The sequence below is a fragment of the Microtus oregoni genome, unplaced genomic scaffold (genome assembly GCF_018167655.1).
Source record: "Microtus oregoni isolate MIOR12 unplaced genomic scaffold, Mior012 000009F_ref0000495, whole genome shotgun sequence".
NCBI classification, from domain to species: domain Eukaryota; kingdom Metazoa; phylum Chordata; class Mammalia; order Rodentia; family Cricetidae; genus Microtus; species Microtus oregoni.
The window spans coordinates 34,132,626-34,148,646 of record NW_024543068.1 but is presented as its reverse complement, the minus strand read 5'-3'; positions in this window follow the sequence as shown (position 1 = coordinate 34,148,646).

The window sequence follows — 16,021 nt, the reverse complement described above, 5'->3', positions numbered from 1 at the left end:
AGAAAATATTTTCTATTTCTCTTAACTTTGAGAATGATTATTGAACTTATGTCATAGATCACATTTATTTAGTTTTATGTTAAGGTAAATTATTCACAGATTTTGAATGTAGTTTCTCCATTGTAAGTTTATTTCTTTATTTATTTTTACTTTTCTCTCTTTTCACTTATACTTCAGTGGTAATAGAAAAATGAAAGACTAGATTCATTATGTCACCATATTAGTTTGGACTTCAGCAGATTTAAGATTTGGAGAGAAGATGGAACATAGAGATTAGCAAACTGAAGGAATGACTACTTCTTCATTTATTTAGGAATTGTAAATGAATGAACACTGTTAATAATAAATCATTTATTTGCAATTTTATTTTCCAGAAATGTTCTTGCAAGCTTACCAAAATCTAAAAATAATCAAGTATTCCTGAGACTAATGTTAATTCTCTATGTTAATCAAAAGTTTTATGAGGTTTCAGATTCATTCACAGTTTTTAGTAACAACAACAACATATTTTAGAAATACACTAGCCAATTTCATCCTTTTACAAACAACAGTATGTACTTATACATACTAGGTGATCAGCTACTTGGTACCTCTTGATGTATTTAAGTACTTGGAACAAAAGACATACATGAAACAGATACTTAAGTCACAAAGCACAGTTTTCCACTAAATGTTTTGTTTTATAAGTGCAGTACATTCTAGGAGATAGTACAAAGTAGTAAATATACACCTTGAACACATTAATTTGTTATCATTATAACCTATTACATACTGCTAATTGTTCTGTGTGCTGTCCTTTATAATGAGTGAGAGTGTAGTAGGTTTGATTCTGTCAGAAACACGAACACATGAGTAATGCTGTTACAGCATTGTGACAGTTATAAACTCACTAGGAGACAGACATGATTCATCTTTATAATAATAGTACCACTGTCAAATTTACAGTCTGTTATTGACCAGGATGTTGTTATGTAGGTGTGTGACCATATTGGTTTCCTTAAGATTTTTCATTATCCTTGGGGTATACCTCCCACAGATGTCACCCAAGATATTGTTATCTATGACTTTGGGATAGCATGAATAACACTAATGTTATGCCTGAAGGACTGTGATGCAAAAGCATAAAAAATCTAGAATCTAGATTATCCTGTAATATACAGTGGGACTTATTTTAAACAACATATTTATGGTATTCCCGCCCCCCTTTCTCTCTCTATCTCTGTCTCTCTCTGTCTCTGTCTCTCTCTCTCTCTCTCTCTCTTTCTCTCTCTCTCTCTCTCTCAAACACACACACACACATACACACACAATGTATCCCAATATGAATTCAAATGATAGTCCTCTGATATATGGTATTTTCCAGTTAATTATATTTCATTTACTCTGAAAAAAATGAATTTATATTTTATTTTTAAATAAAACTAATTATGTCCATACTGCTGGTAAATCACTATTTATTTATTTAATTTTAATTTATTTATTTATTGAAGATTTCTGTCTCTTCCCTGCCACCGCCTCCCATTTCTATTTATTTTGATGGTTTTGAATATACCATGTGTCAAACAGCTTGATTTCTTCTGACATAATTTGTGGGGCAAGGGGAAATGACTTGTGTTCCAAGCCCTGTGACATAGGGCTAGTCATCATTTAACTGATGTTAACACGGTTCTTAGTAGTAGATCCGACATGCATGTGCTAGTTTATGTTAATATGATTCATTCTTATTTTAACAATACTTCAGGGTTTTTTTTGTTTTGTTTGTTTCTTAGACTAAATACAGAGTTAGAATAAATTAGGAAAAGCAATCTAATAGTTAAAATTCCCATTTGTATTTTATTTTCTGGAATACATTGTTTCATGGTTACTTGTTTTAAAAAGATTTTAAAAATCATTGCACTTTGATCAGAAAAATAATAAATATATCTTATAAAAAAAAGCCTGATTTCAGAGTTCATCAATACTTCAATTATTTTTTGCTTCATGACTGGAAACAATAAATTTTTAAAAGTAACCCAAGTTCTGACCACCTTTAATTAAAACCTTTATATTATACTATTACATACTATTACATGAGACTCTTTCAAACCCATACACAGTAATTCTGTATAAGTTTGCATTCTACTCCAGCCACTTAAATAAATCAATTCTGATTTCCCTGCCCTAAAGGAAAAGTATGCTTCGACTTTCAACTTTATTTTCTTTCTTTGTGTTATGTCTTTTCCCCATCACATACAACTGACTTCTGTAAAAACAGACAAGCATAAACTCCCCATGCTGTCACTGCTTTTCTTCACCTGCACCCTTTAAAATGTGACTTTCAAGGTCCAATCAACAGGGAGGACATCATGCACTAAGCTAGAAATCCAGGCAACTTCCCAGAGCTAGAGAGGTCATGGACCTTACAAAAGAAATTTTGCTTTGATAATTTTTAATCTCAAAAGTTATTTCTAACTTTCAGGGACTGTTGAACTTTTTACTCAAGTCTGCTGAGATAAAATCAACATATTTCTTAATATCCCATATAAATATGTTCTATGTTATCATTTTAAAATATGGTTGTGAATTACTTATTATGAAATAAGTAAAAAGTTTATTAAGAATGTAATTTCTAATCATCACCAATAATTTCTGACTATTTAGGTACACCACATCTGGAGAATAATTTTTATAGGGGACAACTGGAAAGAAATTTTTATTTCACAATAATCTTCTCTAGTGTGCAGGACATATCATCTCAAAGGAAGTACAAAGTAATTGCTACGAAGGGACTAAATTTATTTTGAGTAATGTTGCATGGAACACATCACTGCAATAAAATATTTTACAACTTTAATCTCAGAATAACATAAAGTACTTTTTTCTGCCATACTATTACAATTAAAATACTATTGTTTTAATACACTTATAGGGACAATTTAAGTTGTATATTTTAACATTCATGCATTTCAATTACAACTTTAATAAGCTTTGTAACGTTTCAGAGTTAAGCAACCATTGTCACATCCATTGTAGAAATCTCATGAGGTAAGTTCACTATTTCATTACAAAATAATATCACACTGTATAGATATACCACACTTCTAGCCAAATGATTTCCAGTGGAAGGATGTTTTGTCATTTTTGTTTCTGAGAATATTACATATAGATTCCACAAAGAAATATTTCTTCCATGAATATGAACTATTTTAGAAGGGATTTTACAATACGACTGAGTTTTGTTTGAAGGATATTGAGGGCAACATATTGACAGCATAGACTCTTTACAGACAATGGGACTGCAGAGCTACTGAGAACATATCTAATTCTCGGGAACTGGCACTTTGGAAAAACATGTTAATTTGTATGGCATTTTGTATTCACTTTTTCTTGAATAACTGGCAGATGAAAACAGAAATGCACACGCTATAGCCGATGGGCTGAGCCCATTCTGTGGTCTTCTGTTCTGTGTAAGCCAACAATAATTTTGGGAAAGAATTATTTTTATTCTTTTAAATTGTGTGTGTGTATTTGTGTGTGTGTGTGTGTGTGTGTGTGTGTGTGTGTCTGTGTGACTGTGTGAGGGTATATGCCTATGGTGGCTTGGACTTGTGGAGGTCAGAGGTATCAGTCCCCTGGAGCTGGAGTTACAAGCTGTTGTCCGTCAACTGTCACTCAAGAACTATAGAAGAGGAATGTGTGCTCTTACCCACTGGGAAATTCCCTGAGTTTGAATCTTTTGTTTTGAAAGACTATTTAATTAGGGCTGGAGAGATGGTCCAGCAGTTATGAGCCCTTGTTGCTCTTGTAGAGAACTTGATTTAGTTACCAGTATTCACATAGCTCACAACTGATCGTAGTTCAAGTTTTAGCCTTTTTGGATATTAGGGAAGCATGTGGTGCATGTACATTAAGTGCAGAAGAACACATGCATATCTTTAAAGTAAGAATATTTGATTTAAAAACAAAATATAGTTTTCAGATTTCAAAGACAAATATTTTTATTTTATATTCTTGCAAAAAATATGCTGTCTTTGGGGATAAAATAACAATTTATTATCCAGATCCTAGTATTAATTCTGAGTACAGTGGTTTCCTGCTTTGCATGGTAGTCAGTTAATATAGGAGCTGCATCCATTGATTTTTGACTGATGGTTCATTCATGTGGCTAGTGGATGATGCGCAGTGCTCCCTGGGAAGTCTGCTGGGACAGTTTACCTGCACACCTGCACTTGACACTTCTGTGCAGTTTACACTTCATTTTCCCACAGCTTGCATCTGGATTTGTGAATGAAGTGTCCTAAACAACAAACATTCCAGAAGGAGTAGGCAGAGGCTGCAATGTTTTCCATATATGGCCTTGGAAATCACAATTTAATTTTTACTGCAAATAATGAAATGCATTTCTGCCAAAATTCAGTCTAGAAAGTGTCCAATAAATTTGGGGTGAGTGTTGAGAGGTGTTATTCTTTATTAGGGGCACTTCTTGAGACTCTCTGACATAGTCTCTAATGGACCCCAACTCTTTCCTTCAATCAATACAAAGTACACTCAGCTCTTCTCAAGATTCTCAGTGCTTTGAATCATTGCTTTATCTCAATAGATTCAAAGTATAGACTTTTATCCCCACACTACCCCAAGGGTAAACTAGAGTCCTTAATTAAGATACTACTTCATCAGAAGTACTGCAAATACAAAAGATAATTTGCCTCCCAAGCCTCCAGTCCTGATTGCTGGAATGTGATTAATGATATGGGCAAGACCATTTGAAGTGGAAAAATGGAGGGAGAACAGTAGTCCCTGCTTAACAGCAATTATGAACACCAGCTGGGTGATCTGGTTACTCTGATGAAGGCCCAGTTCTGTTTCTCTCCATTTATTTCAGATTCTATATCTAGGCTATATCTAGGAATACATATGTTAATATGTATACATATATTCACATAACAACAATTAATGGAAAAATAAGACATAAATTTGAAAGACAGTAAAGAAGTGGATATGGAAGAATTTGGAGGGAGGAGAAGGGAAAATAATATAATTATATATTATCAAAAATAAAAGAAAACAACAATAAATCATAATAGGAATAATAAATAGACTTTAGATATATTTTCATTTTCACTTGCTGAACCCTTGCATTGCAAATTGGTATGATTGTTTCAAATATTAATCTGACATGCTACATTGAAAAGCTGTTCCCATAAAACAGATCTACACCCATATTTTTTTTCTGAGTTACTACCTTTCTACCTGGGTCACCAAGTAGTCATCATTTTTTTTTCATGTTCTTGTCCTATAAAGAGTCAAGCTGCTGAGATTTAAAGAAAATCTTCATTTTCTAGATAAGAAAATTAAGGAAGTACACTTTTAAGACCTGGGAAAACATTTCCTGAATCATTAGCTGGAAACATACTCTTGCTATTCTTAGACCTCCTGGATTTCCACCTAGTTGTGGAAGTCTCAAGAAACTGCCTGAACTCCTTCTGAAGTTTTAACCAAGAGTCTACTAAAGCTCTCTAAATCTCAAATTTACCTGGAGGCTGTATTTTCACAAGAGAACTCAAGATTTGGTCTTTGTCCAGATGTTATCTCTCATTTTGAGACCCTTGTGTTGCCTGAAGGGACTGGGTACAAAAAAATAGGCTGTATTTTGAGCTACAAGTTCTTATTTCTTACATTTCTCCTAAATTCTTTTCAATATTTTAGTAGAATTCTCTGTAGCACCTCTCTCTCTCTCTCTCTCTCTCTCTCTCTCTCTCTCTCACTGTACTCTTCATATGCAGCCTAAAATAAACCAGCTGGCACTTAGAATGATCTTCTGGGGAAAGACATCCTATGCTGTATCAATGTTCTTTAGTAAGAAATTTTGTTACCCTAGGCAGTAATGCATCAAGTAAAGTAAATGGTGAGAGTGCTTCACCTATGTGCAGGAAACAATGAAGCACGTTCTTTGTAAGAAGTTGAAAAACAGCACTGAAACTATCTCAAAACCATTCTTTATAATGTCACTGGGAGGCAGCAATTATAAACAATGCAGCTGAAAATACTTCTTCCTATACACTGCTCTCACTCTTCTCTCCCATGGATATCATTCCCAAGGTTACAAAATGCACTTGGCAAAAATCTTCACAGATGTTATTAGACTCCCTAATCAGTTGTACTAATCAATAGGTGGGCCTTGGAAGCATGATCAAACCAAGAAGTTTCTAAAGGGATAGAATGGTTAGACTCAGAAACAGAGTATATTACTTTGCTGACATTGAATAAAAAATATGTCCACCTCATGAATTGTCTAAGAGGGTTATGATTTCAGAGGGCAACCAGCCCAGCTACAATGTACCAGACCTTCTGACCTGTAGACGCAGTGAAATAATAAGTAAGTATTTTTCAAGTCATCAAATACATCATGATTTTTACCTGCATATATTTTGACTTCTATTTTACTATCATAAGAATTCCTATGGTATAATAGTTAGCAAATGTAGACTACAAAATTTATTGGTGTATTATGTTAATAGTTTATCACATTTTGTGATGCTTCTAAAGCAAAACAAAAACAACTTAGGAGAAAAGCACAAGATGCTTTAGACACATAGCTGAAGAAAAATCATCCCTGAAGGTTGTAAGACCCATTGCATCATGCTGATGTCTGTGCTGGGCCTTGTAGATAAGCAACAGGCAGACAGAAATGCAAATAAGAAAGGACATCTGTCTAGCATGACCCCATCAGTGAAAGCTGAATGCCTGGAGCTATGGAAAAGAAATAGCATGGAGTGATGTCAACTCACAGATACAGATTCGGGCATAAATTTTGAGGATAATTTTTCCTTGATTTAGTAACTGATAGAAGTAATTAATACATAGATGCTATATTTAGGTTAGGATTTTCTACTGATGTGATAACATACCAAGAGCAAAACTAATTTGTTCAAAAAGGGGCTTACTTCTTCTAACAACTTTCAGGCCGCATTCCACCACTGAGAGAAGTCAGACCAGGATCTCAAGGCAGGAACCTAGAGGTAAGAAGCAAAGCAGAAGTATGGAGGACTGCTACTAACTGGATTGCTCATTTAGACTTGCTCAGCCTCTTTTCTTATGTAACCCGGTACTGCTTGTTCATGGATAGCAGCACCCATAGAAAGCTGGACCCTGCCAAACCAATCATTGATCAAGAAAATTCCTCACAGGTTTGCTTATAGGAAATCTTATGTACGTATTTTCTTGACCAGGGTTTCTTTTCACAGATAATTATAGCTTATGTCAAGTTGAAGCAATGAAGACCATCAAATCCCTGTCATCTTGACACACGAATGCATTATTATTAAATCACAACCATTCCTTTCTTGTTTACCTCCAAAGTTCTCACGTGAAACAGTTCCAACTTTTAAAAGTCCCACAGTCTTAAAAAAATCACTTAAAAAATTCCATCTCTAGGTAACAAGGATGTTTCAAGGGGGCTGCACAGATCTCCCTTGGGAGGGGAAATAGATGAGATCTCATAAGTAGATGGTGAACAGCTGGGAATGGGAGCATGAGAGATCAGGTTGTGAGGAGGTGGAGGAGAGAACTGAAAGAGACTATTGGAAAAGGGTTGAAGTTTGGAGTTAGGTAAAAACCTGGTTCAAGAGAATTTTCCAGAAATCTACAAGGATGACCCACAGCCAAGATTCCTAGCAATAGCAGATTCATGCTCTAACTGGCCAAACTCTGTGACTAGGTGAGACTTTAAGGGGAAGGACTGGGAAACCATTGCAGGCGCAAAACCTTCAACCCACACTCTGTCCTGCCCATGGGATGTGCTGGGGTAAAGGTGGCCTAGAGACTGAGGATGACCAACCAATTGACTGGTCTAGCCTAAAATCCATGCCAGGAGTGAGCCCATTTCTGACACTGCCTAAAGGTCTCCTGCTATATCCATAGGTTGGTGTCTAACCCAATTGTCATCAGAGATTTCATCCACCAACTGATGGAAAAAGATGTAGAGACCCCAACTTCAGATAGAGGTTGGGGAATCCTGCAGAAGAAGAGGAGAAGGGATTGTAGGAGTCAGAGTGGTCAAGGACACCATGATACACCCTACAGAATCAACTAACCTGGGCGTATAGGTGCTCATAGAGTCTGAACCAACAACCAGGGAGCCTGCATGGAACTGACCTAGGCACTTTGCACTTATGTTACAGTTCTGTAACTTATTTCTCTTGTGAAACTTTTAAGAGTGGGAGGAGAGATTGTCTCTAACTCTTTTACTAGCTTGTGGGAACCTCCTCCTCATACTGGGTCTCCTCACCCAGTCTTAATACCCGGGGAGATGCTTTATTTTATTGCAACTTGATATGCTATGTTTTCTTGATATTCATGAGAGGCTTGTTCTTTCCTAAACAGAAACAGTGGATTGGAGATCAGAACAGAGGAGAAAGTGGAAGGAGGGACTGTGAAGAGAGGAGGGAGGGGAAACTGTGACTGGATGTAAAAACAAACAAACAAACAATAAAACCAAACCAGACAAGCCAACAACAAAATAGTTTCTTTGGAATACCCAAAATACCTTTAAAACTTCAAAAAATAAAATACACAAAACACAAAGCCTTTCTAAAACATCCATAATCTCTCTAAAATATTCTGAATATCTCAACTTTGGATTCCTGTAAAATCAAAAAACAATTTAAATACTCTTTTATTCTAAAAAACCAAAACAAACCAACTAGAACAGACATCTCTCACAGGAGGTCACTAAAGAAATTAAAGCTTAATCTCTTGTGCTTCTGAACCTTCATATTTTAAATAATATCTAAAGTATGAGGACAGGTAAAATAATTTAAGAATAAAATTTCTAAATTTCACAGCTGTAACAGCATTTCACGTAAAGTGATATTTACATACAGCTTTGAAGGCTGCATGATTTAGCCTGATACATTTGCTTTCCTGTTAAAGGCCTTAAAAGAAACCATTAGTTTGTGAGATTTTCTGTACATTTAAACTGTTATGCATGCCAAACTTTGAATTTTTTTTATTTTAAAACATCATAACAATACACATTTTTGTCATTTAGAAAGAAATGAACTGTTTAATTCTAATGCAAGATATTTCAGAATTGATAGGAAATTTTAAAAATTGGGTTTATTTTATCATTGTGATAATTTTCTATACACAACTAGTAGAAAAATAAAAAGAATCTTAGTGATAATCATTTAAACAATGTGAAGCATACAATAGTATTCAGACATAAATCCCAAATTAACTGACCATTATTGTGTCTTTTCTCCCTTATTTTATATTTTACAGAACCCTGTGATTCTCATTTAAATTTCTGAACTTTTCTGTAAAATACATAAATAAGGGACTGGTTCCATAACTTATAATGTAGCACAGATTCTAGTTGATCTTAATAATAAAAACCTGGAGTCAGATATCAGTGGAAAAGTGAAAGATGAGAGAAGTAAAGAAGCCATCCACTAGAGAGACTTTTTACCTCTACCGAATACTCAGACTGAAGGGGGCATTATCCTGTTTCCAGGAATTCTCAGACTGAATGGGCTGAGCCCCTGTTTCTTCCTGCCTTATATTCCTCTCTCTGTCCATACTTATTCCTTCCTGTCTCTACCTCTCTAGCTGTAATTAAAGGTATATGACTCCCAAATACTGGGATTAATTATGTTAGCCACCATTACCTGGCTCTGTTTCTCTTTCAGACTCGATCAACCTCATGTAACCCAGGGTGGCCTTGAACTCACAGAAATCCATCTTTCTCTGCCTTCTAAGTATTGGAATTAAAGGTGTGTGCCACCACTACCTGGGCTCTATGGCTAACTAGTAGCTAGCTTTGCAATCTGATCTTCAGGCAAGCTTTATTTGTTAGAACACAAACTATCACCACGTTATATAACTGATGTAATTTATAGAACGAGGCTTAAATCCTTTTAGAAACTTTCTTCATCTTGACTCCACTTAAGTTTGTCTTCCCTATTATATTTAAATACTAATATTAGGAAGCTGGAGATCAAGACCTCATGCAGTCACAGAATATCCTATTTGGGATCAAAGACATAGGTCAGTTAGACCACTTATTTCTTATTTCATATCTCTAAGTCTTAAGACTTCTAATGTGACCCCTGTGAATGCTGGAAATTACTTTGCCACTTAGAAGTGGTTCTTCTAAGCCTGCTACCTAAAAAGGCTCTTCAATATGAATTAAGACTCACGGAAAGCATACAGATAAATCATCTCTCACACACTTTCTCTCTATCTCCTTTCCTCCCCCTCTGTCTGTTTCTCTCCCTTCCTTCCTCTCTCTCCTGTTGAAGAAGTTATCCTGTTACAGACTTTAAATACAGTGTTTTATATGATTCTCTGGGTAAGTTCATACCTGAGTACAGGTTAGAGTTTAGTTTCATTTTCAAACTTTCTTATCCATCACGAGGAAGGCTCAATTTTTTTATTATTTTTTTTTATTGAGAAAAGGAAAAAAAAAAGTATCCGCCTCCTCCCAGCCTCCGATTTCCCTCCCCCTCCTCCCACCCTTCTCTCCCTCCCCCAAACTCCTCTCCCCCTCCCTCTCGAGTCCAAAGAGCAGTCAGGGTTCCCTGCCCTGTAGAAAGTCCAAGGTCTGCCCCCCTCCGTCCATGTCTAGGAAGATGAACATCCTAGCTAGGCTCCCACAAAGCCAGAACATGAAGTAGGGTCAAAACCCTGTGCCATTGTCCTTGGCTTCTCATCAGTCCTCATTGTTCGCCAGGAAGGCTCAATTTTAATGTTTAAAAAGGAAAAGGCAAGTCATTGCTGTCTTTTTTAAGTCAACACTTGTCTCACAATTTCCTACTAACATTTTATGTAGTTAAATTTTCAATAAATTATACTAGAATTTGTATCCAAAAACTATAATATAAATTGCGTGACAATATTTTAGTGTCAAGGATTCCAAAAAGTTGGAATGAAACTGTGGGTGCCTGAAGTTGCCTGAGACAATTGTCTGGAATACCTACGCATATTCCTTCTGAAACAAATGAAGGGCAATATTGTATTTGAGTTTCTTTCTGTTTGGCAGAGCATAATGGCCAGGAAACATATAAGTTGGTTCATGTATGTTTTCACTTTCATCTAATAGTCAGTTATAAAATAGTTGAAAGGCAGTAGATAACGTCATGAGTATGTCTTTTTAAGCTGTCCAGGGAATATAACAACACCAATGAACATATTTTTAACAAGAGCAAACATTATGGTCATCTTAGCAGTCACCAGAGGTAGTTTGTTCCTCCTTTGTCATTGTTATCTTGAATGGGTGAACGGGCAAAGATATGCTATTACAGTGAGGATGGTTTGCCCATGGTTAGCAGAGTAGATGTTCCACTGGTCCGACTCCTTTCACAGATAGTACAGTGTGGTATACTTGAACTTATGTTGCACAGATATATGAAGCTTTCTTTTACCTTTGAACTGATAAAGGTTAAAACATATGGTGGGGTGTAAAAGAAACTACATAAAATTATGTTTCTTTTCTTTTTTTCGATGTTGTTTTTTAATTATGTGTATATATGTGTGTGTGCTTAAATGTGTATGTAAATTTTTAACTGTGTGTGTATGTGCAGTGAGTGCAGGTGTCTACAGAGGTCAGAGACATTAAGATCCCCCTGGATCTGGAGACAAATGAACTTACATTTCTCAGCATTCCTGTAAAGAGCTGTCCTCTCCTAATAGAAATGTATATGAAAAATTGGAATAGTTATGGATACAAAATTTCACTTCACATACCAATACACTAGGACTGTAGTCATCTGTGTAAGTTAATTACACTGATGTACTTGTACTAAGTACTGTGGACTGGCTTAAGCACTATGTCCTTAGGTTTTGTTCTAAGGGGTAAGAAAAACATAGAACTATTGACCCCACAGATTTGCAGTGGTTTCAAGTATAGGATTATTTCTAGGTCACAAAAAGTAGCCATGATTTGTATGAGTCTTAGAGACACAAGGATGAAGATGAGAATATAAGATGTTTCTCATCTCATCTTACAGTAGCAAAAGAGTAGGATGTGTTTTCTCCACTTATAAACCCACATGTTCTATGGCATTAAGTCCCACAGAATGAAATTTGGATGCAGGAAACATTTTCTCTACTTTGTGCTGCATCAACGCAGAGGATAAGAATCAGCATGCAGAGGAAGAGCAAGAACAGCCTTGGCTTTCTAGGTGGCTACTAACTTACAGTGTCTAGATGTGAATTTTTATGAAATTAATAAAAAAGAATATTAAAACTTTATAGCATGTACATTAGGTTTTTTTTAAAGAACATTTCGCTTTAAAAAGTAGTGTTGGAGCCACTCCCTGCTTAATATCAGTCTCAAGAAAATTTGAAAGAAAGCATATTCTTAGAGGGGAGAAGCCATGGGTGTTAGATGTGGTTTAGTATTTTCTCATAATGCCCCTTATTTTTTTGGAATGATAATATACAGTCTGTGCTACAGTACGTTGGAAGCATGTAATTTCATTTTGCTTTTATAGGAGGTTGCAGTTAAGAGATAGCCTGGTGTCTCTGAAGGGACTTTAAATTTAGGATTTTTAAACAGTGACAAAGTAATGAACTTATGAAGAATACAGATCTACCCTCACACAGCTTCCATCATGATTGCCTAACCCAGTCACTTTGGACCTATGGCAAGGAACAGCATCATGTTGAGAGCACATGTGATAGAGAAGCTGTTCATTTCATATATGCTCAAGGCACGAAGAGGGCTGACAACTTAATATATTTGTCAAGGAAACCACTCTTACTAACCTACTTTCTCTAACCCAATGCCATGATGAGCTATGGACAAAGATTTCAATACATGAACGCTTTGGGATGTTTATGATATTGACCATAACTATGTCCTCAATAGCATTCTTAAAATACCAACAGCATTGAACAGACATTAACACCACATTTCGTACATACAAAAATATACTTGCCCACAAGTGTGAGTCTGTAGATGCTACTTTTATGACACTTCCGAGTTGAAGACCCCTCGATTTTATGAAGACAAAAAACCAAGTTAATCAATTTTAGCTTATTTAAATGAATAAAAAATGGCTAGTAAAAGAAAACATGATTTCATATATATTATGCATAGTCTCCTGTCACTTAAAAGAGATTTTACTGTCAGTATTGATATAAAAATTTTTAATACTTGTCATTGATATGCCATTCTTTTGTGCTTTAGGTGAAAGTCTAGAAAGGAATCTTATTTCCTAAGATTACATGGCTCTTAAGTTCAAAACAAGCAGGTATAGGAGTGTCATTATGATATAGGATCATATTCCCAGAAGCTGAAATCATGCAAATTCTGGGATGCTCCAGTGACCTTTAGTCTTACCTACAACTTTCAGGATACTAAGTTAGAATCTCACAAGCAGCATGTTTAATCTTCTTCTGACCTTGGGCTAGTTACTCATTCACAAAGGCTCAATTGGAATTCAGCATGGACATTCATATACTTGAACTTGGAATAGGAGCAGGGACATTGCTTGCATATAAAAATGATTAATTTCAGAATGTAATTAACTGATAAATTGTTTCATTGTTCTTCTAAGTGTTTTTCCATCTCTAGTTTTAAAACTAAGGTCTTGTGATATCATTTTTACTAAGAGTGTTCTTTTCCTGATGGTATCTTTTTGCTTAGGGTTAAAGAAAAAAATCATTCATTTAAACAAATATATTGACCACATTCTATGTACATAATAACACCCAGGACACTGCTAAACAAGCGAGCACAGAACAATGAAGAATTGGAAAAACAAGTGAGTGTCAAAAGGATCTAGAGCCAAGTATAAATTCTACAGAGGCTCAGACAAGGGAAGGTGACTATGTATCTCCAGGGTCACAGGAAACCTCTCAAATATGGGGAGAAATAGTCCCAGAAGATTAGCAGTCAATCTCCAAAAACAAAAAGGATGGAAAATGTAAGATGAAAAGTTATGTCTGAGAGAAAGATGTTGTTCCTGGAAAAGAAATGATTGGTTTCAAGATAAAGCAGAGACTAAATTATAGAAATTACATAAAGACTAGATTACACAGCCCTAGTAAAGGCACCTGGAAGAATAAATCTGTAAATTCTGACAGTAGGAGCTTTTAGCCTGTGCTAAAATTGCATTCTTACTTCCAGAAAAAAATCATTTTTTTTTCAAAATAAGTGGTTCTTTTCTGTTATGGCTCACAGTTACGTAAGATCTGTAGTCCCTTCATATACCCTTCAAGGAAGAGAACTAAAGAGTGACATATGACTGCCAATTAAACTGAAGCTTTTTTTGGTGGTTATGGACCACATCTGGTTGTGAAGATCCTGTCTTTTTTTTTTTCTTCAGAGAGCAATGCGTAAAAGTTTTAGAGTTTTCAGGATGGAAGGCAGATGGACATCTATAAATGTTGAGAAGTAAGTGGGGAAAGCCTAGAGGAAACACTGTGAGACTGGATTGGACATCATGGCCTTCTCTGGGTAAAAGATCCTAACACAGGAAAGGATGCTTGGGATAGGGAAAGAACAGATTCAAGTGATATTAAGGTAGAAGTTTAATGGGTTTATGAAAATACTGGGTAAGAATGAAGAGGCAGGAAGGAGGGATGTTCCATTGCTTCTCTCCATTAGACTTACAACCAGGTACCATTTTTTTTATCTAAGTACCAACAGAAGTTAGAGGGCAGGAAGAGAAAGAGTGCAGTGTTCAACTCCACACAGGTGACAAACACAGCATAAATATGGGTGAGTCAAATCTCCAGAGGACTACTAGATAGTAAGAAGGGAAAGATGAGAAACCCCAGGAGGGAATCTTGTAGCAACTTGTAGAGAATAAAGAAAGAATAAAAAGCAAGACAGAGAGAAAAGAGAGAGAGAGAGGCAGGCAGGAAGGAAAAAAATCAGGGAGGGATGGAAGGTGGGAGGCCCTGTGGTATGTTTGTCCTGCAGTGTGGTGAGCCTGTGGAGTCACTGTGAGCCTCTGAGTGGGCTGACCCGATGAATCTGAGGTATGTGACATTCACAGGTTAGTCTTTTCCAGGGCAGAGGCTGGATTATGCAACATTAGGTAAAAATGTCCACACAGAAAGTACTGGGACTGCTGGGTAAAGCTAACAGGAGCAGCATGCCATCAGGACAAAAAGTCAGCTCCTTCTCTGTAGCGTAGGCAAAGAAACATGGAAGTAATGAATAAGGGGAAAAGATACATTGAGTAACTTCATTACCTAATCATTTAAAAATTATTTGGGGGAGGTTTTGTATATTTAATCTAACAACCTTACAACTATCTACATTTCTCAAGTTTCCTATTTGGTAAATGACTACAGAAGACCAACATTTCAGGTTAATTTAAAATTAAATTTCAATAAAACCTTTTAAGACTGTTAACCCTATATAAGAATTTAAGGAAGAAAACATTGAGGTAGAATTTTATTGTGCAGCACAGGCTGGCCTTGAACTCCTGAGACTGTGAATTCAACTTTCATGAGCTCAGTACTATAGCCCCGCACTAGCACATTTTACCCAGTCTTTTATTTTTCCATTAATCACTAACAGTCTTGGAAACCTACTAGACTTGTGGAGGAAAGCATGGTTTGGAAGTGCTGTCTGAATCTCCAGAACTTCTTTTGCTACAGCGTAGCAACGTCATGCACTTTCAGGAACTGAGCGTTTAGTTTACCATAACTCCGTACTAAGTATGAGATGTGCCATCATTTAGAAACTTAACTTCTGGATGTTCTGCTTGGGGAGACATTTACCCTTGAAAGCATCAATTTCCTTCTCGTTAATGGAGAGGTTGAAATAGATGTAACCATTGCGAATGGACTATCTGTTTGCTGAATGGGAAACTGATTTTTTGATGGTCTATTTTGTGGGTTTTTTTAACTCCAAAATGTTCACAGAAATATGAAACATTAAAATTAATAAGGTAAAAAAGCAATGGCTGGAGAGGAGGCTTACTGACTAAGATTTGTTCTGCTCATGGAGAGGACTCAGGTTTGGTTTCCAGCACCTATTTCAGATAACATTCTACAAGGAGGATCCAAAGACAGGTATTTC